At 45.2% G+C, this 16,715-nt stretch overlaps 1 long non-coding RNA gene across 3 annotated transcripts in view; it reads right to left on the reverse strand.

Moving 5' to 3' along the window:
- The window catches only part of LOC309533351, a 63,499-nt gene that overhangs the window by 45,341 nt on the left and 1,443 nt on the right, over positions 1 to 16,715 (reverse strand). For all 3 annotated transcript variants that reach the window (XR_014220156.1, XR_014220157.1, XR_014220158.1), the window contains exon 2: positions 509 to 648. This is a non-coding gene — a long non-coding RNA (uncharacterized lncRNA). The remainder of the gene's footprint in view (positions 1 to 508; positions 649 to 16,715) is intronic.

Genomic DNA, 16,715 nt, shown 5'->3' on the forward strand with positions numbered 1-16,715 from the left:
GTGAGGAAGCTACATATATTTGATAGCATGGTGTGAGTATCTCTTCCTTATCCCCTGAGGAGTGGGGGCAGGGACTAGTCTAGTAGTGGACTGTGGGGTCTCAGATTTCACCACCGCCCTATGTGTTGCCAAAATTCAGCACCCCCTTGACTCTCGCACTTCTTCTTAAATCATAGTTGTGGCATCTCCACAGCATCCTCAGGCTCCACACCCAGTGTGAACAAAGCAGTTGGACTCCCCTAAATCTGCCTCTGACTAGTCCAAGATTCCTTGGGCATTGTTGGAGTTATAATGCTCTTTTTGTTTTCTGTCTAAAAATACATTTTGTACTTCTGCAGCTCTTTGCACCCCCCCCCCCAAAAAAAGACCTGATGATACTTCCCTCTTGTGTGTGAATGGGACCTGCTATGATTGTGTAGGATTAAGTACTGGAAGTGAGGGCTGCTGAATTTGACCTGAATCCTGAGCAAACATCCAGGTTGCTCTTTGGATGAAGTTTAGAACTTACCTTATCCAAATCCCCTATTCTTTGAATTGTTCACTTTTGCTAAGTTTCTGTTTGAGGTCCGCCAGGCAATTAACTTTCACGGTTGGGTATGGGAAGATTTCCAGCAGTAACTCAAGTGAAGGGACAGCCAAACTCTGTTCCTGGGAAAGGAAATATGAGTGTGTGTTTGTGTGTGTTTTCTAAACCAGCTCCAACAATACAGGTAGTTTTGTATGTGGTTGTATTTTTTTCATGATCTGTTTTGGGGTTTTTTGGTGACTTTTCCAGAGATCATTTTCTCACCCAGCAAATTGTGAAATTTGTGCCTTTAGTTCTTGCGGAAAAGGATGCCCACTTCACACAGAGGCCTGCACGACGGGTGTGTGGGAGGGTGTGTGTGGGAGGGTGTGTGTGTGTGCTAGTGGTGGGCGATTCACTGCCCTTCAGCTACCTTGATGGCTGGGAGTACAACAGTATTACATCAAAATGATATGTGTGCTTCCAATCAATCATAAAATCATTAAAGGGCATTAAAAGGAATAACTCATTTGGCTGCAGAGAGCTCATGTGTGTGCCCTTGAATTCAAGAAGAGGGCACAGCCATGAGCCCACTGAGGCCAAACTCGTTACCTCTTTTAACACCCTTTAATGAAAGCAGTTAGAGTATGGATTTTAGTCACACTGAAACAATAGAGACGGGGGGGGGGCAAAGGGGAAAGGGTTTAGCTAGAGGAAAAGCGCCTTTCAGTTCTTGAACTGGGCTCAGGAGCTTCCCATGCTATATGGGGGGAAAGACTCCTTAAAGGCATTAAAAAGAGATTGTGTCTTTGAGGCCGATGCTGAACACTGCAAGCCAGCTTCAGTAATGTCTGTGAAGGATAACAGCAACGGGAGACTAAATTTGTGCCCTGTAACAGAGGAAGTTGATAATTTCTGCAGCTCTGATGGGAAGATGCCTGATCATTCCCTGAGGGAATTATTTCTACATTTGATCCACACACAAAACTCATTTTCCCATCAAAAGGAGTTGCGCCTGTATAGCCATGGCAATGTATCACCCTAATAAAGGTCAATGAGATGTTCACACAAGGACCAAATGCAGGATATACCTGAACCGTATGAATAAGGAACTGTGATTGCCCAGGGTGGACAGAAGTGTTATAATCTGGTACTTAAGTTGTCCCAATAGAAAAGAATGAAAATGTAGGCTGGTTGCAAAGTAGTTATACATCAAACCACATTCAGTGCCCAAGGCTGGCTTGACTTTCTTTGCTTATGTCTTCATCTTCCTTATCCTCACTTCCTTTCATGATGGAAATCATGGGATTTCCAGGCAGGCTCCAATCCACACAATGACCAGACCTAGACCTGCTTAGCTTCAACATGGTTGTTCCAATAATTTTGGAGGTGGGAGCCTGGTGGCTTAAGGATGGTACTCGGCAGTTTCAGCTAGGAGCCTGCCAGGATAAGGGTAGAAGACTATCAGAAGGTTGGTGAGGACCAAGGATGGCAACAAGCAGGCCAGTGAAGAAGCTACTTTCCCTGCATTATAAACACTTATATGGGCCTATGAACTAAGCATGAATGCCAATGTCAGTTTCCTTTTCTTCCAAAAATCACAGGGGCAAGAAGAGATCCTGTGGTGATAACATTTCTTTTGAAATTGTGGCATTTTAAAATAGAGCAACCACAGTAAAAAAAAAAATCTAAAACACACTGTGTTTATCTTACAGTTTTGGAAATCTCCTATACCAGTACTTTGAGGTTGGCTGAGTCTTGTTCCCTCCACTCCACCCTCCAAAACTTGTATCCACACATTTGCTTTAGCTGTTGTTTTTTATGCCCAAGAAGCTTTGCTGCCTGAGGCAGAATAGCAAATGGAGGTCCCTCTCCCCCAAAACAAGGTGTTTTGTACACAAAGATACTTACTTCGCCAAAGCTTTATTAGGCATTACGAATATAAGCCATCATAAAACATCCATATATAAAACTTTAAAATATATACAAAAACAGCCATGTAAAATATGTAATAATGAGAATTTTCATTGGAGTTTCTTCCCGCTAAATAGTGCCATTCACTAAGAGATACTATTGAAAAAAACTCAGCCACCCTTGCAGTTACTTCCGGGTTAATGTCAGACAGATAGAATTTGATACTTTCCTTGTGCCATGATGCTAGATTACCCCAAAAATGGGATAGCACATGTTTGCATAGCTATCTTTGTACACAAAGATGTCTGAGTTGTTTTGGCACCTTAGAAAGAAAATCCCACAAGTGCTACCTTATCAGGACACCCAAAATCAGCTCTCTCCTTCTGCCTAATGATAGGGCCCTTCCTCCTGGTATCACCACAGGGGCCAGGTATCTGTTCCTTGCTTTGCTTGAAAGCTCCCCCCTTTTCTCCATAGGCCCAAATGTTGCCAACTTACTTTTGTGCGTATTGAACTGGTGGCAATGAAGCCATCTTTGCTGCTTTCTGAGCTGGGTCTGTTTCAGCTGGAACACAGTGAGTCAGATTCTGAGAGAATGTTACTCGTCGGAGCATTTTGGATAAATTTAAAACCTGGTCCATGTGATAAATGAGCTAATGGAAGAAAAAGAAGTGGGGGGGGGGGACGGGACACCCAACCAACAGATTTATGTTTGTAACAGATTTTTTTCCTCAGGACTGAGAGACAATATGTAGAACAATGGAAGTGGGTCTCCTTGAAGCAAACGGGCACAGATGTATCCAAGTAAGTAATGATAGGGCTAGTGTCGGAGGGGAAATTTCAATCCATAAACATAACATGACAGAAGAGACACTCAGGGTCAAATTAATCCTTATGGCAAGCATAACATAAGCCATAATACCAGACATAAGATACTGGTCACTGTGTTTGCCGTTGGCAAGTCAGAAATCGTTTTTTGAAGCAGGCAAATGTCAATACTGTTGCCATCTGAGAAGCCAGTTCAAACATTCCTTGAGTCAGCTGTTCAGAAATAACTGATTCATGTGAGTAGACTCATTGCGTGACAGAGAAGACATTATAAGAATGGAACAGCAGCTTCTTCCATGAAAATCAACACTGAGTTCCCAATACACCCTTCTCACAGAAGAATTAGCTCCTTGAGAGTTTCTCCTTCAGCATTCTTCATCTGCACTTACTGACTGACCCAAATAACACGCCCTATGTTTTGTGTGTGTGTGTGGTTCTTGCGTTGAGGAAAACTCAACTAGAGTTCCCATCTGGACAACTTCTGGCAGCCACATCTGGGCAAAGCCAGAGGCAAAAAGTGGGCAAAGCAATGAATGTCAATTTTGTATACAAAACTAGTTTCCACACGCACTCACACATGCCTCTCTATCCTCTGTCCAGGCAACCAAGAGGTATTACCAGAGTTCAAGAACGCATTTCAGTCTGGGGAAAAGCAGTGTGCAAAGCTGGGCTGGTGAAGGGTATGGCGTGAGGGGTGTGGCTAAGGAGCGCCTGGGGCCTGAGTACAGTCCAAGGAGCCAGATAGAGGGACCTGGGGGCTACATTTGGGGCCCATGCCTGAGACCCCCTCTCTTTGACTTTTTTCTTTATATATTTCAAAAATAGGCAAATCAGTATCTGTGTAAGCAATTGTTTAGAACAGTGGTTCCCAACTGGTGGTCAGCAGACCCCAGGGAGTCTGTGTAACCCACCCAGTGGGTCCATGGCACCATTCACATAACAAAACCAGCAAAACCAAACTTTTGTTTACCTTAGCATAGTATGGGAGTAAAAAAGATCAGGGAGAAGCAAAGCAGCTGTGAGCTTTTCTCTGAGAAGCCAGACTTTCATGCATTCCCAGTAAGATGTAGCGTGACTGGGGTAATTTAGTAATTTTAGAAGGTGAACATTACTTTTTGCAAATTTATTCAGTGAAGGGTCTTAAAAATATGTTTTGGGGTATAAGGAATTCAAATCTGCTATTATTATTTTAGTGACTGAACAGCAATTAGGTTGGTAGGTCTATGTTTGATTAAAAAGCACATAAACTGCTCTTGGAAAACCAAAGAATTTTAATTTACCTTCTGAATATGTCAGATGATTCTCAATAATAATAGTAAGTATTTGGCAATCATTTTAACATGATTTCTATGCAATTTTACACATGTTCTACTTACCGAGCAAAACTTAATTATATTAATTTAACCAATATATATTTTGAATTCCCAAGTCACATTACAACTTTTTTAGCACCCGTCATTTTTGGAATTTGGAAGTTTTAATATTCAACATGCCCCATATGCAGTACGGAGCGGGGGAAGCCTGGTTGTCTGAATGCATCCTGAGAACACAAGACAGAATGCAAAAGGCCTGGTGAAGGGGTAGTGACTCATCATGTGCTCAGTTCTGTGCTACATCATGCCATGTGGCATCACTGTTTCCTCTGAGCACTCTTGATTCTGACCAGGAGTGGAAGGAACTGGAGGAGGAGGAGGAGGAAGGAGGAGGAGGAGGAGGAGGAGGAGGAGGAAGAGGAGGAGGAGGAGGAGGAAGGAAGGAAGGATGGATGGATGGATATTACGGAACCAAGCCCTTTTGGTGAAGCCCCATCCCTTCAGTTTCCCAAGCAGGAAACCCTGAGGATGCTTCTTCTCCCAGAGGAGGATCCAGACAGCAAAGAGGATCCAGTGCCGTCTTCCAGGGAGAGGTGGCACATCAAGAGATTCAATCCGCTAGACATAGCATCCACCTGCAGGCCAGGAATTCCCACTGGGACAGGGGTTCTTGAAAATAACGGGAAATTCTCCACCTCTGCTTAAAGGTTGGGTGGGTAAGCATGGAAACTTGTTGGAACAACATCACAGCTCCTGAGCAGTCTTGGAACTCTACTAATCTCACACCCCTGAACCTTGTTCCTTACTCCTGGGCCAGACTTCTTTGTTTTGTAAGACCTCCAGGACTGAACTAGTACCATTAGATTGCCCCCCCCCCCGCTTTTTTTTAAACTTTGAGTAAAAATGGCACATATCAGTGGTTTGGATCAGGAGGCAAGATACCGGTACATTGCTTCTTGGCTGACCCACAGTGTCAAGGCAACCACCACAGACCGTGACATTGCACTGTGGCAAGCCAAAATGCTCTAGGCCTCACCGACATTGGGCTTTCTTTTGAGAATCAGATTGACATTTACAGAACCTCTGATCTTTGCATATGCGACAGCTCACAATGGACATCACTGATGGACATAATATTGGTTATCCTATACCTGCAGTCCAAGATGCTGCATTAACCTAGGATTCTACTAGGATGTGTGCTGTATCTTGCTTAAGGCTCCTTCTCTCAGACTGGAAGCAGGAGACCCAGCCGTGCAGATTCACCCTGATGTGCCAGCATTGCAGCTTGAAGGATCAGGCCATGAGAGAATGACCTGGACAAAAAAGAAATGCCTTCAGGATAATGTCTAGGTGAGCATTTGTGGAGCATTAAGAGATGATCACCTGTCAGGCAAAGGGATTGACCCAGATCGGGGGAAGAGTGTGGAAGAGAATTTTAATGAATTCCTGCGGCGGTAAGACTATGCGGAGCAGAAAAAGAGCTTTGAGTTATGCATGGTGGCACAATAAAGCACACTGCAGGGAAGTCCAGCGCAAGGCCTCAGTGAGGTGAAGCTTGATGAAAAGATAGAGGGAAATGAGGATAAAGCTGGCAGAAACAGCCCCTCTTCAGAACCGTGACGTTCAAGGCAATGGTTTCACATGTGATGCTAAGAGCACAATTTTCAAGCAATGTGTAAGTTGGCCAACTGCATTCCCTGTGGGCACATAAGGAACTAGGCCAGTTCACACCTTACTGCTGGACCAGAGCTGCTATTGAAAAGCTGCTTCCGTTTGGCCAGGAGGTACCCTGGATCAGTATTCTTCAACTTTGATGACCTTTCCAGATGATGTTGACCTACATCTTCCATCATCCCTGGGGAGGATGGGAGCTATAGCACAACAACGTTTGAGGCCCTAAGGTTTAAAAAAACCACTGGCCTGGATTGTTCGATTAGGTCCTACACCAGCATCCCCAATGGAGGTTCAGTACCAGTTTGAAAACTCAGTGTACCACCTGGGTACTCCACAATAGGATAGATGCTCTTGGGCAGACCCAACACCTCCTACCAAGTGGATGAAGATCCTGGCAATGGGGTAAGGTAAGGTTACCAGACGTCCCTGTTTCCCTGGAACAGTCTCCGGTTTTACAAATCAGTCCCCTGACAAAATCCATCCATTTAATAGGAAGTTGAAAAGTGTCCCCGGATTCATTGAAAAAAATCTGGTAACCTTGGGGTAAGGGGGAGGTTGGTCCATGGCAAGGAATAGGAGCAAGTCGGGAAAACATGGGAAGAGAGGGAGCATGATCTGGAATTTTATAGGCGTGCATTGTGCAATTTCTTATTAACTGATCAAGACACTTCTCTGCTGTTCTGGCTGGTTATCCTGTAGCTCCATCCTTTTACTAGAGTTGATGGCAGGTGGTAGGCTGGATCCCAGTCTGATATCTCTGGGGTGCTGGATTCATGATCTACTAAGAGTTAACATTCTGACCCTTGTATGCATTACTCCAGTGGAATGGAAGGTGTCATTCCTGCTCTCCCTTCAGAAACAACCAGTAGCGACATACGAATTAAACGCAAGTGACAAAAAGCTGTGTTGTATGAACCAATACCTTTTACCTTGGGAAGTCCCTGTAGGCAATCGATGGGAGACCTGCAGCTTGCCAGATCTTGTTGCACTCAGGAGTAGATGTTGTGGTGGAGCACAGGTGCTCACCTAACCTTCTAACAGCTGAGCTACTGCTGCTTATTGGGAAGGAGAGGGGGGCAGCAGGCAGGTCGGTGTGGTGCAAACACTCCAGCAGGGGCATCAGATTGGCTCTGCCAGTCTATTTGCACTGTGCCAGCCATTTGCACCACCTCACCCTTCCCCTTCCTCTTCCCAGTAAGCAACAGCGACTCGGTTGTTGGGAGGAGAGTGCCAACCCCACTACTGCACCGTCTGTTACTGGTTGGACTGCAGTTCCCATTGGCCATGTTGCCTGGGGCTGATGGGAGTCGGAGTCCAACTATAACTTGAAGGACAGAGGTTCACTGCCCCTCCTGCAAACAGTTTTTCACACAAAGACTTGAACCTGTCTTATGCTAGAATCGTTTGGGTGTTACTAGTGGATAAAGGATGGGCAAGCAGTATTGCACCCACTGGCTCTGCTGTGGTTTTGCACATCCAGCTCAACATGGGCACCAAGGCTCTGTCTGCATGATTTCATGTAATAATAATAATAATAATAATAATAATAATAATAATAATAATAATTTATTATTTATACCCCGCCCATCTGGCTGAGTTTCCCAAGCCACTCTGGACAGCTTCCAACTGAATATTAAAAACAATACAGCATTAGACATTAAGAACTTCCCTAAAGAGGGCTGCCTTCAGTTGTCTTTTAAAAGTAAAATAGTTGTTTATTGCCTTGACATCTGCTGGGAGGGCGTTCCACAGGGCAGGCGCCACTACCGAGAAGGCCCTCTGCCTGGTTCCCTGTAACTTTGCTTCTCGCAGTGAGGGAACCGCCAGAAGGCCCTCGGCGCTGGATCTCAGTGTCCAGGCTGAACGATAAGGGTGGAGACGCTCCTTCAAGTATAGAGGACCGAGGCCATTTAGGGCTTTAAAGGTCAGCACCAACACTTTGAATTGTGCTCGGAAACGTACTGGGAGCCAATGCAGATCTCTCAGAACCAGTGTTATGTGGTCCCGGCGGCCACTCCCAGTCACTAGTCTAGCTGCCGCATTCTGGATTAATTGCAGTTTCCAGCTCACCTTCAAAGGTAGCCCCACGTAGAGCGCATTGCAGTAGTCCAAGCGGGAGATAACCAGAGCATGCACCACTCTGGTGAGACAGTCCACGGGCAGGTAGGGTCTTAGCCTGCGTACCAGGTGGAGCTGGTAGACAGCTGCCCTGGACACAGAATTAACCTGTGCCTCCATGGACAACTGTGAGTCCAAAATGACTCCCAGGCTGCACACCTGGTCCTTCAGGGGCACAGTTACCCCATTCAGGACCAGGGAATCCCCCACACCCGCCCACCCCCTGTCCCCCAAAAGCAGTACTTCTGTCTTGTCGGGATTCAACCTCAATCTGTTAGCCGCCATCCATCCTCCAACCGCCTCCAGGCACTCACACAGGACCTTCACCGCCTTCACTGGTTCTGATTTAAAGGAGAGGTAGAGCTGGGTGTCATCTGCATACTGATGAACACCCAGCCCAAACCCCCTGATGATCTCTCCCAGCGGCTTCATATAGATATTAAAAAGCATGGGGGAGAGGACGGAACCCTGAGGCACCCCACAAGTGAGAGCCCAGGGGTCTGAACACTCATCCCCCAACACCACTTTCAGGAGAAAGGAGCGGAACCACAGTATAACAGTGCCCCCAGCTCCCAGCCCCTCAAGACAATCCAGAAGGATGTTATGGTCGATGGTGTCGAAGGCCGCTGAGAGATCCAGCAGAACTAGGAAACAGCTCTCACCTTTGTCCCTAGCCCGCCAGAGATCATCAACCAGCGCGATGTAGACACTGCAATGTGGAAAAGCATGGAGCCAGTGAGCATATTCCATTTTTCTCCTGATTCAGTGCTCAATCTGCACTGGAGCAACGTGATCTGCAGAGTCCATGTAAGCCAAATAGATCTGCAGTGGCTGTCCATAGGCAGGGTTCTTTCCTGTCTTTGTTGTCTACTGTCCTTTCCCTTGAGATTCATCCTGGGACCTTGGTTCTAACTGCAAAGGGTTGCCATACATCCGGGAATTCCCAGACAACGTCCTCTTTTGGTGTCCTACATGCCCATCTGGGGAGTATTTTAAAGCAAATGTCCTGGATTTTGGATATATATATATATATATATATAAAGTGCACAGGTAGCTCTGGCTTGGACTCTGGCTCTGGCATGGGCAACCTGGGCTCTGGTGATGGTGATGGCAGCCCAAACTCTAGCATGGGTGAACTGGGCTCTGGTTCAGGCTCTGGCTGTGGTGTTGGCATCCCAGGCTCTGGTTCAGGCATGGGCATGGGTGATCCAGACTCTGGGTGTGGTGTGGGCAGTGGGCTATTGGGCAATTGCCCTAAATTGTGTCCAGATTTTGACCTCTTGAAATATGGCAACCCCAGTAGCACCAGCTATGTTCTACAACTGAGCTATGGGGACAGAGGTTGACTGACTTCCATTGTTGGGACAGGGACAGAATTACCTTCCAGATCTGATTGGCTGTTTACCCATATTCTATTTATGCTGTGGTTCCTTTCTGGGCATTGTGAACCAAAGAGCTGGCAGTATGGGGGCAGATGGACTTTGGGGTCCCTTACCAATCCTTGTGATCCTCACAAACCATGGCTAATAGCATCTTTGAAACCATTGCTTCCCTAAAGTAAGAATGAGAAATAGATTGAAAGACACACTACCCTGGTTTTAAATATATTTATCAAATAAAGTAGCAATAATGAAGATGGTGATGATGAGTGGTATATTCTATAGAAAATATGAATGGCTCAGTGGACTGGTAATTAGATTTGAAGCCTTTCACCTCTTACTCAGTAGTCTGAAGCTAGCTCAGGTCACTACTGACTCCAAGGCATTGTCACATGATTAATGCCCTATGAAAACCGCTGGAGGTTTTCATCTAGTGACTGCTTCTGTCCCCATTTAACTCCCGGAGAGCTTTGCCATTATGTGGTACTACCTCTAAGTTATGCCTTTAACTGACAATCTGCTTCCCTCTGCACAGTGAACTTTCTTCTGCCGTGCTCTCTAAGCATATATTCAACTGCCTGTGAACCTTAGAAGTGGGCCTCACTCATTCATCCTTCTCTTATTCTTCTGATTATTCAAAATGCACATTTCTGAAATACAGTGGTACCTCGGGTTACATACGCTTCAGGTTACAGACTCTGCTAACCCACAAATAGCACCTCGGGTTAAGAACTTTGCTTCAGGATGAGAACAGAAATCGTGCGGCAGCAGCGTGGCAGCAGTGGGAGGCCCCATTAGCTAAAGTGGTGACTCAGGTTAATAACAGTTTCAGGTTAAGAACGGACCTCCGGAACGAATTAAGTATGTAACCAGAGGTACCACTGTACAAAGCCTGAGAACTCTGCTGTTCTGATAGTTTTGCTGCCGCATGCATTATTCGAAAGTTGGAATGTCAATGTTCCCTCAACGTTTGCATTGGTAATCCTGTATGCTGGATATTATTATTGTTATAATCATCGTCATTATCATTACTGTTAGATTAGAAGCTAAGAAGAGCCCTGTTGGGTGAGAACCTGAATAGCGGTTACACACTGATACAGGATGACTCAACACCCCAAAATTCCCCCCAAAGCCAACTTGTGACAAGATTTTCATTTGAACAATGGGTTGTATGGATTGCTTTCAGAGGAACAAAGCCTCAGGTTGAGGATGCAGTCACTTTTTTCAAACAGCTGAATGAAAATCTGGAATAAACCTGGAATCTGCAAACCACCTTGGAAATGACGCTTTCCACACCACATAAGGGAATTTGTGTGACCTCCATACCTGTTGGGTCAACAGAGCCCTCAAAGCCCCAGGGAGCAAGTTGCCTCTGGCAGCTCCCCCAAATTCCTTGTACTTCGCCAAATGAATCAGCTTCACGATTCTCTCATCTTTCATCCTCCCACTTGGAACTGCCACATGCTCCCCTGCTCGGATGAATCTCATCTCACCACTGAACGGAACCCACTCTGTTCTCTCCACACAGAACGTGCCTGCGAAGCTACATACTCATGCTTGTGCTGTGGATATTATTAGAAATGCAAATAGACCTTGAAATGCTGCATTGGGTGCATGAAGCTTGCCTCTTCCCAAACAGAGACTTTTCTGGCTCTTTCTGAGCTCACCTTTTGACACAATGAAATGATCTGACAACACAGTTGTACAGTGGTGCCTCGCAAGACGAAAAGAATCCATTCTGTGATTCTCTTTGTCTAGCGGTTTTTTCGTCTTGCGAAGCAAGCCCATTGACGGATTAGCGGCTTTTAGCGGCTTATCTGATGATCGGATCAGCTGATAAGTGGCTTAGCGGCTTAGAAAAAGGGGGGGAGGGGGAAAAACCAGCAGGAACTCGCAAGACATTGTCGTCTTGCAAAGCAAGCCCATAGGAAATTCATTTTGCGAAGCACCTCCAAAATGGAAAACTCTTTCGTCTAGCGAGTTTTCCGTCTTGCGAGGCATTCGTCTTGCGGGGCACCACTGTACCTCACTATGTTTTCTCTTTGCTTTTAATGAGAGATAGTGCTGGAATGGGTAAGAGGGTCTGCCGTGGAATCATTTTTGAATGCAAAGATCTCCTCTCTAACATCTGCATTAATACGACGATGACTAGAGAGTGTCTGGCCATGTGCAGAGTACCAGTTCCTCTCTAATAAAGAACTACAAGCTGCCTCTATATATCTGGTGTCAGAGGACAGGGCATCTAGGTCAGAGGCCTACTGTGTTCTTGCAAATTAGAGAGTCAGGACCAAATTAGCTGAGTTGGTGAATGGGTGATGGCCTCTGTGGCTGTATCAAGTTTTGCACTCCTATTTCTTAAACATCTAGAAGAACTTGCCTCATGTCATGCCATCACGATAGTCCACCATTTCCCAATGGTGTAGAGCAGCCTTTCTCAACCTGTGGCTCCCCAGCTGTTGTTGAACTACAACTCCCATCACCCCTAGCTAGCAAGGCCAGAGCTCAGGGATGATGGGAGTTGTAGTCCAACAACATCTGGGGACCCACAGGTTGAGAACCGCTGGTGCACAGCATTTTTCCTCAACCTGGGGTCCCCAGACATTGGTAGAATACAACTCCCATCATTCCTTGCTACTGGCTAAGCTGGCTGGTGATGAGGGGATTCTAATTCAACAATATCCAGGAGGCCCAGGGTTAAAGAAGTCTTAAAGAAGGAGAAAATCAAGATAAAGAAATATTGTGGAGGAGAACAGGGCTGTTAATTGCTACTAGACAAACTGGATGCATGAAAACTCAGCATGAGAGGTAGTATACCTTTGAATATCAATTGCTGGAAATCACAACAAGGAAAGTACTATTGTACTCATGGTCTGCTTGTAGTCTTCTCTGTCAGGCCACCATGGGAGACGAAATGCTGGACTAGACTGGCCTTTGACCTAGTTCAATAGAACTTTTCTTATATTCTTTAACTTTCCTGCTAGACATGCTATGGGAACCTGTGATAAATATTGTTGAGAAACATTGGTTTGTCTGAATTCACTGTCACCGTTGGCACCTGGTTGGCTGCTGTGATATATGGGATGCTAGAATACACTAGTGGCCAAAATTGTGGAAACCTTTTGGGGAAAGTGTATTTCTGAGGTTTGGTGGTTCATAGCACCTGATGCGCTCTCTAAACACTCATGCTCATTGGCTACGTTCAAATGAAGGAAAGCTACAGTATATCAACCTAAGCAAGTTGTGCTTCCCTTTTCTGGTTATTTTACTATAACTTTTTATAGAATTCAGATAATTGAACAAACTTTGTTGCATTACATTCTTCATTAAATTATCTTTCCATTGATATATAACTTTATGGTATTACTATAAAAAGTGGTGTTATGAGCCATCAAACCTCAGAAATACACTTTCCCCGAAAGGTTTCCACAGTTTTGGCCACCATTGCAGATGGCCTTGAACCCACAGGACTCTTCTTAAGTTTTCAGGATCCATGGTTGAATGACATAAACCAGCACTGATTCATCTAAACATTTGCCCTGTAAGAGCCATGAGAATGCTGGTTTGGGAGAGGCAGTTGGACCCAGGGGCTAGGCTGGTAGAGAAAGCCATTATAATTCAATACCTTTTAAAGGAGGATTAGACAACTTCATGAAGGAAGGATCTATCAATGACTACCAGTCATTAACCACCAAGTTCATTGGCAGTATCCCACTCAGCACCAGTTGTAGAGGATTAACAGTAGGAGAAGCCTATTGCTTTCATGCCCCGTGGGCTTCCTGGAGGCCTCAGGTTGACTGGTGGGAAGAAGGATGCTAAACTCAATAAACCTTTGATCTGATCCAGCAGCATGGTGCAGTGGCTAGAGTGCTGGACAAGGACCTAAAGATCACAATTACAATCTTTACCCAGCCATGAAGCTCACCGGGTGACCTTGGTCAGCTACTGCCTCTCAGCCTCATGTACCTCACAAGAAGGGGGTTAAATGAGAACCATGGACACCACACCTTGAGAACCTTGGAGAAAGAGGTGGGGCATAAATGCAAATAAATAGGAACATTAAGAAGTGGGACATGCACCTTGTGAACTATATTGCGTTGCCACTGGGCTTCTTGTGGAGCCTGCCTGCATTAATAGCAACAGCACCGGTGAGGCAGTCTTCTGCCAGCAGATCTTTGGGTGCTTGCAAATGCCCCGACCTTGTCACTCCCTAGATTCATCCCTGGCATAGTTCCTTCCTCCCTTCAGCTGCTTTATCTTCTCCACTGCTTGGTGGTGAGCTTCCCACTCCTCTCTCCCTCTCTCCTGGCGATCTTCCCCAAAGAAGTGTCAGGGGAGGACCTGTTAGGAAAGGCAACGAGTTGCTTTTACAGAGCAGATTGAATGGAGCATTAAACGACTGCATTAAGGAGGACTGCAGTGAGGCTAATGGTGGCCTCCGGTGGAAATGCAATGCTCTAATAATGCTCTCAGAAAAGGGGCACTTCCCAGGCAAGATCCCTTATCTGGTTCGTGCAAAAGGGTGCCCAAAGGTGATCCTTTTAGAAGGCTGGGCAGGGTCACCTGAACACCATAATTAAGAGGGGAGCTTGCCAAAAGAGGGTTACTATTTCCAGCTGCAACTCAGGGAGATCTGCTGATAATTATGGTTCCCTGCTAATCTAATTTTTACCATGTCAGTATTCTTTTATTTCCTGGAAAGACAAGGCATTTATTCAGATTCATAACCTGCCCTCTCTCTGCTGAGGCTCATGGCAACTGATAGCAATATAAAAATAGTGGCCATAAAGCAATCGATAGTTTTTAAACATCAGCAACAGATAGATGGATGAATGGGCTGGAAAGGCAGCACAGCATAGATTAGTTTTAAAAAGAAGCAGAGGCAGTCATGATTCTATGTTAGCAGCACCATCATCAATAATAATAAATATACTGTATATTTCAAGGTCAGTAGGACCCTAAAGGGCATACATGCTAGAGTTGTGGGTTTTGTTTCCTAATATCACAAAGAACCCCACACCATTTTATTTCATATAGTCAATGATCAATTGTTTTATCATGAATATTTTTGATGAGATTATATAAGGAACAAAATACTCTCAGAGGGATGGGGTGACGATTAGTAATGCAGTACACCAGGGGAAGATTCAGTTCTATGTTTACCTCTGTCAGGGATTTCCTTCTTGCGAGTGTAGCATGTAGGTTCAAGGAATAGACAGCAGCTCTATATGTTTGGGACAGTCAAGTGATGGTCTCAGGATCTACCTGGCTCCCAAACTTCTTGCTGGGCTCTGAGCATAGTCCCTCAATGCAAAGACCTCCATCCTTGCTATGCATCTGAGCTGGTTTCTTCCAATCCACACAGGTCCTTCTCTTCACCATCCCTCAGGATGAGCCACAAGAGATTCACTCAGAGATCTCCCCTCACGACCTCAGGTGATAATGAAGGCAAATGGCAATCAGTGTGCCACAGTGGTCAGAGTGTCATATCGGGACCTGGCAGACCAGGGGTCCAGTTCTCACTTGACCATGAAGCTCACTAAGTGACCTTGGGCCAATCGCTCTCTCAGCCTCACAGGTATGTTGTGAGGATAAAACAGGGAGGGCAGTGTTTACTACCTGGAGCTCCTCACAGGTAAGGTAGGTTATAAATGTCATAATAAATTGATATATATAGAGAGAGAGATTTAAAATGCAATGTATATAGAAACTCTTCTCTTACACAAGAGAGTTTGCTTGCTTATTTATTTCCACATTCCTCCAAGGAGCTCAGTATAGCATACATGATTCTTTCTTCATCACCCACCTTGTCCTTGACAGCTCAGTTGGTTAGAGCATAGTGCTGATAATGCCAAAGTTGCAGGTTCAATCCCTGTATGTGACAACTGCATATTCCTGCATTGCAGGGGGTTCAATTAGATGATCCTCAGGGTCCCTTCCAACTCTACAATTCTATCTACCTATCATCTATCTGTCATCTATCATCTCTCAATAAAATTCAAGGTAGGCCAAGCTAAGCAACAGCAACTTGTCCAAGGTCAATCCATTGAGCTTCAGGGCTGAGTAGGGATTTGAACCCAAGTCTCCACAATCCTAGCCCACAACAATGACCATGGCACTACAAACAGCCCATGCTGTTCTAAGCTAGTGAGTATGACCAATATCTTCAGACCTAGCTCAATTCAAAAGATGGCTCCTGTTAAAACAAAACAACAACAACAACAATCATGTTACTAATCAGGACCAAATATCTATCCCGCACTAAACATTCTGGAATAACAACCTCTGTGTTAGCTTCAGACTGTGCCATTTTGTGATTGCATAACAAATGGGAATTCCATTGCCTCCAAAGGAATATGATTCAAAGGGTGGGGAAAAACACACTGTTCTGGTGCTTCCAGAGATAAACCTGTTTCTTTCTTTCAGGTATTACGTATCAGGTGTGCTGGAACAGCAGAACAGGGATCAGAACTGGTGGCATAGTTGCAAAAGAGGACCACACACACACAATCATTTCCAGCTTCACCTCAGTACTATCTCAGCAAGCTGATATCTGGACACTGCCCAAGGTAGAGTACAGCCCAAAAATGTGAATACTGTTCAGCCAAGAACTGAATGCACATGAACTTGAACTTGGATCAAGGTGAAAGATTCTGCTGAATGTTATGTTATTGTTACTATTATCACCACCCCACCCCCACCACTGATTTAGATTCACCACCCATGAATTCACCACCATGAATTCTCAAGATAGGTTGCAACATTTCTAAAGTAAAAAATAGTTAAATTATGGGGTGGGTTCTAAAATGATGGGGGAAGCCAAGAATTCATTCTATGCTTTTGAAGGGAGGAATCAGGGCCAGTTCATTCTGCCAACAAGGATGGGTTGCACCTGAGATGGAGAGCACATGCCTTGCATGCCAAGGATGGACAGCAGATGCCTAGCATGCAGAATGTCCCAGGCTCAATCCCTGGCATCTCCAAGTC

Source organism: Podarcis vaucheri, assembly GCF_965113315.1.
Source record: "Podarcis vaucheri genome assembly, chromosome: 5".
NCBI lineage: Eukaryota > Metazoa > Chordata > Lepidosauria > Squamata > Lacertidae > Podarcis > Podarcis vaucheri.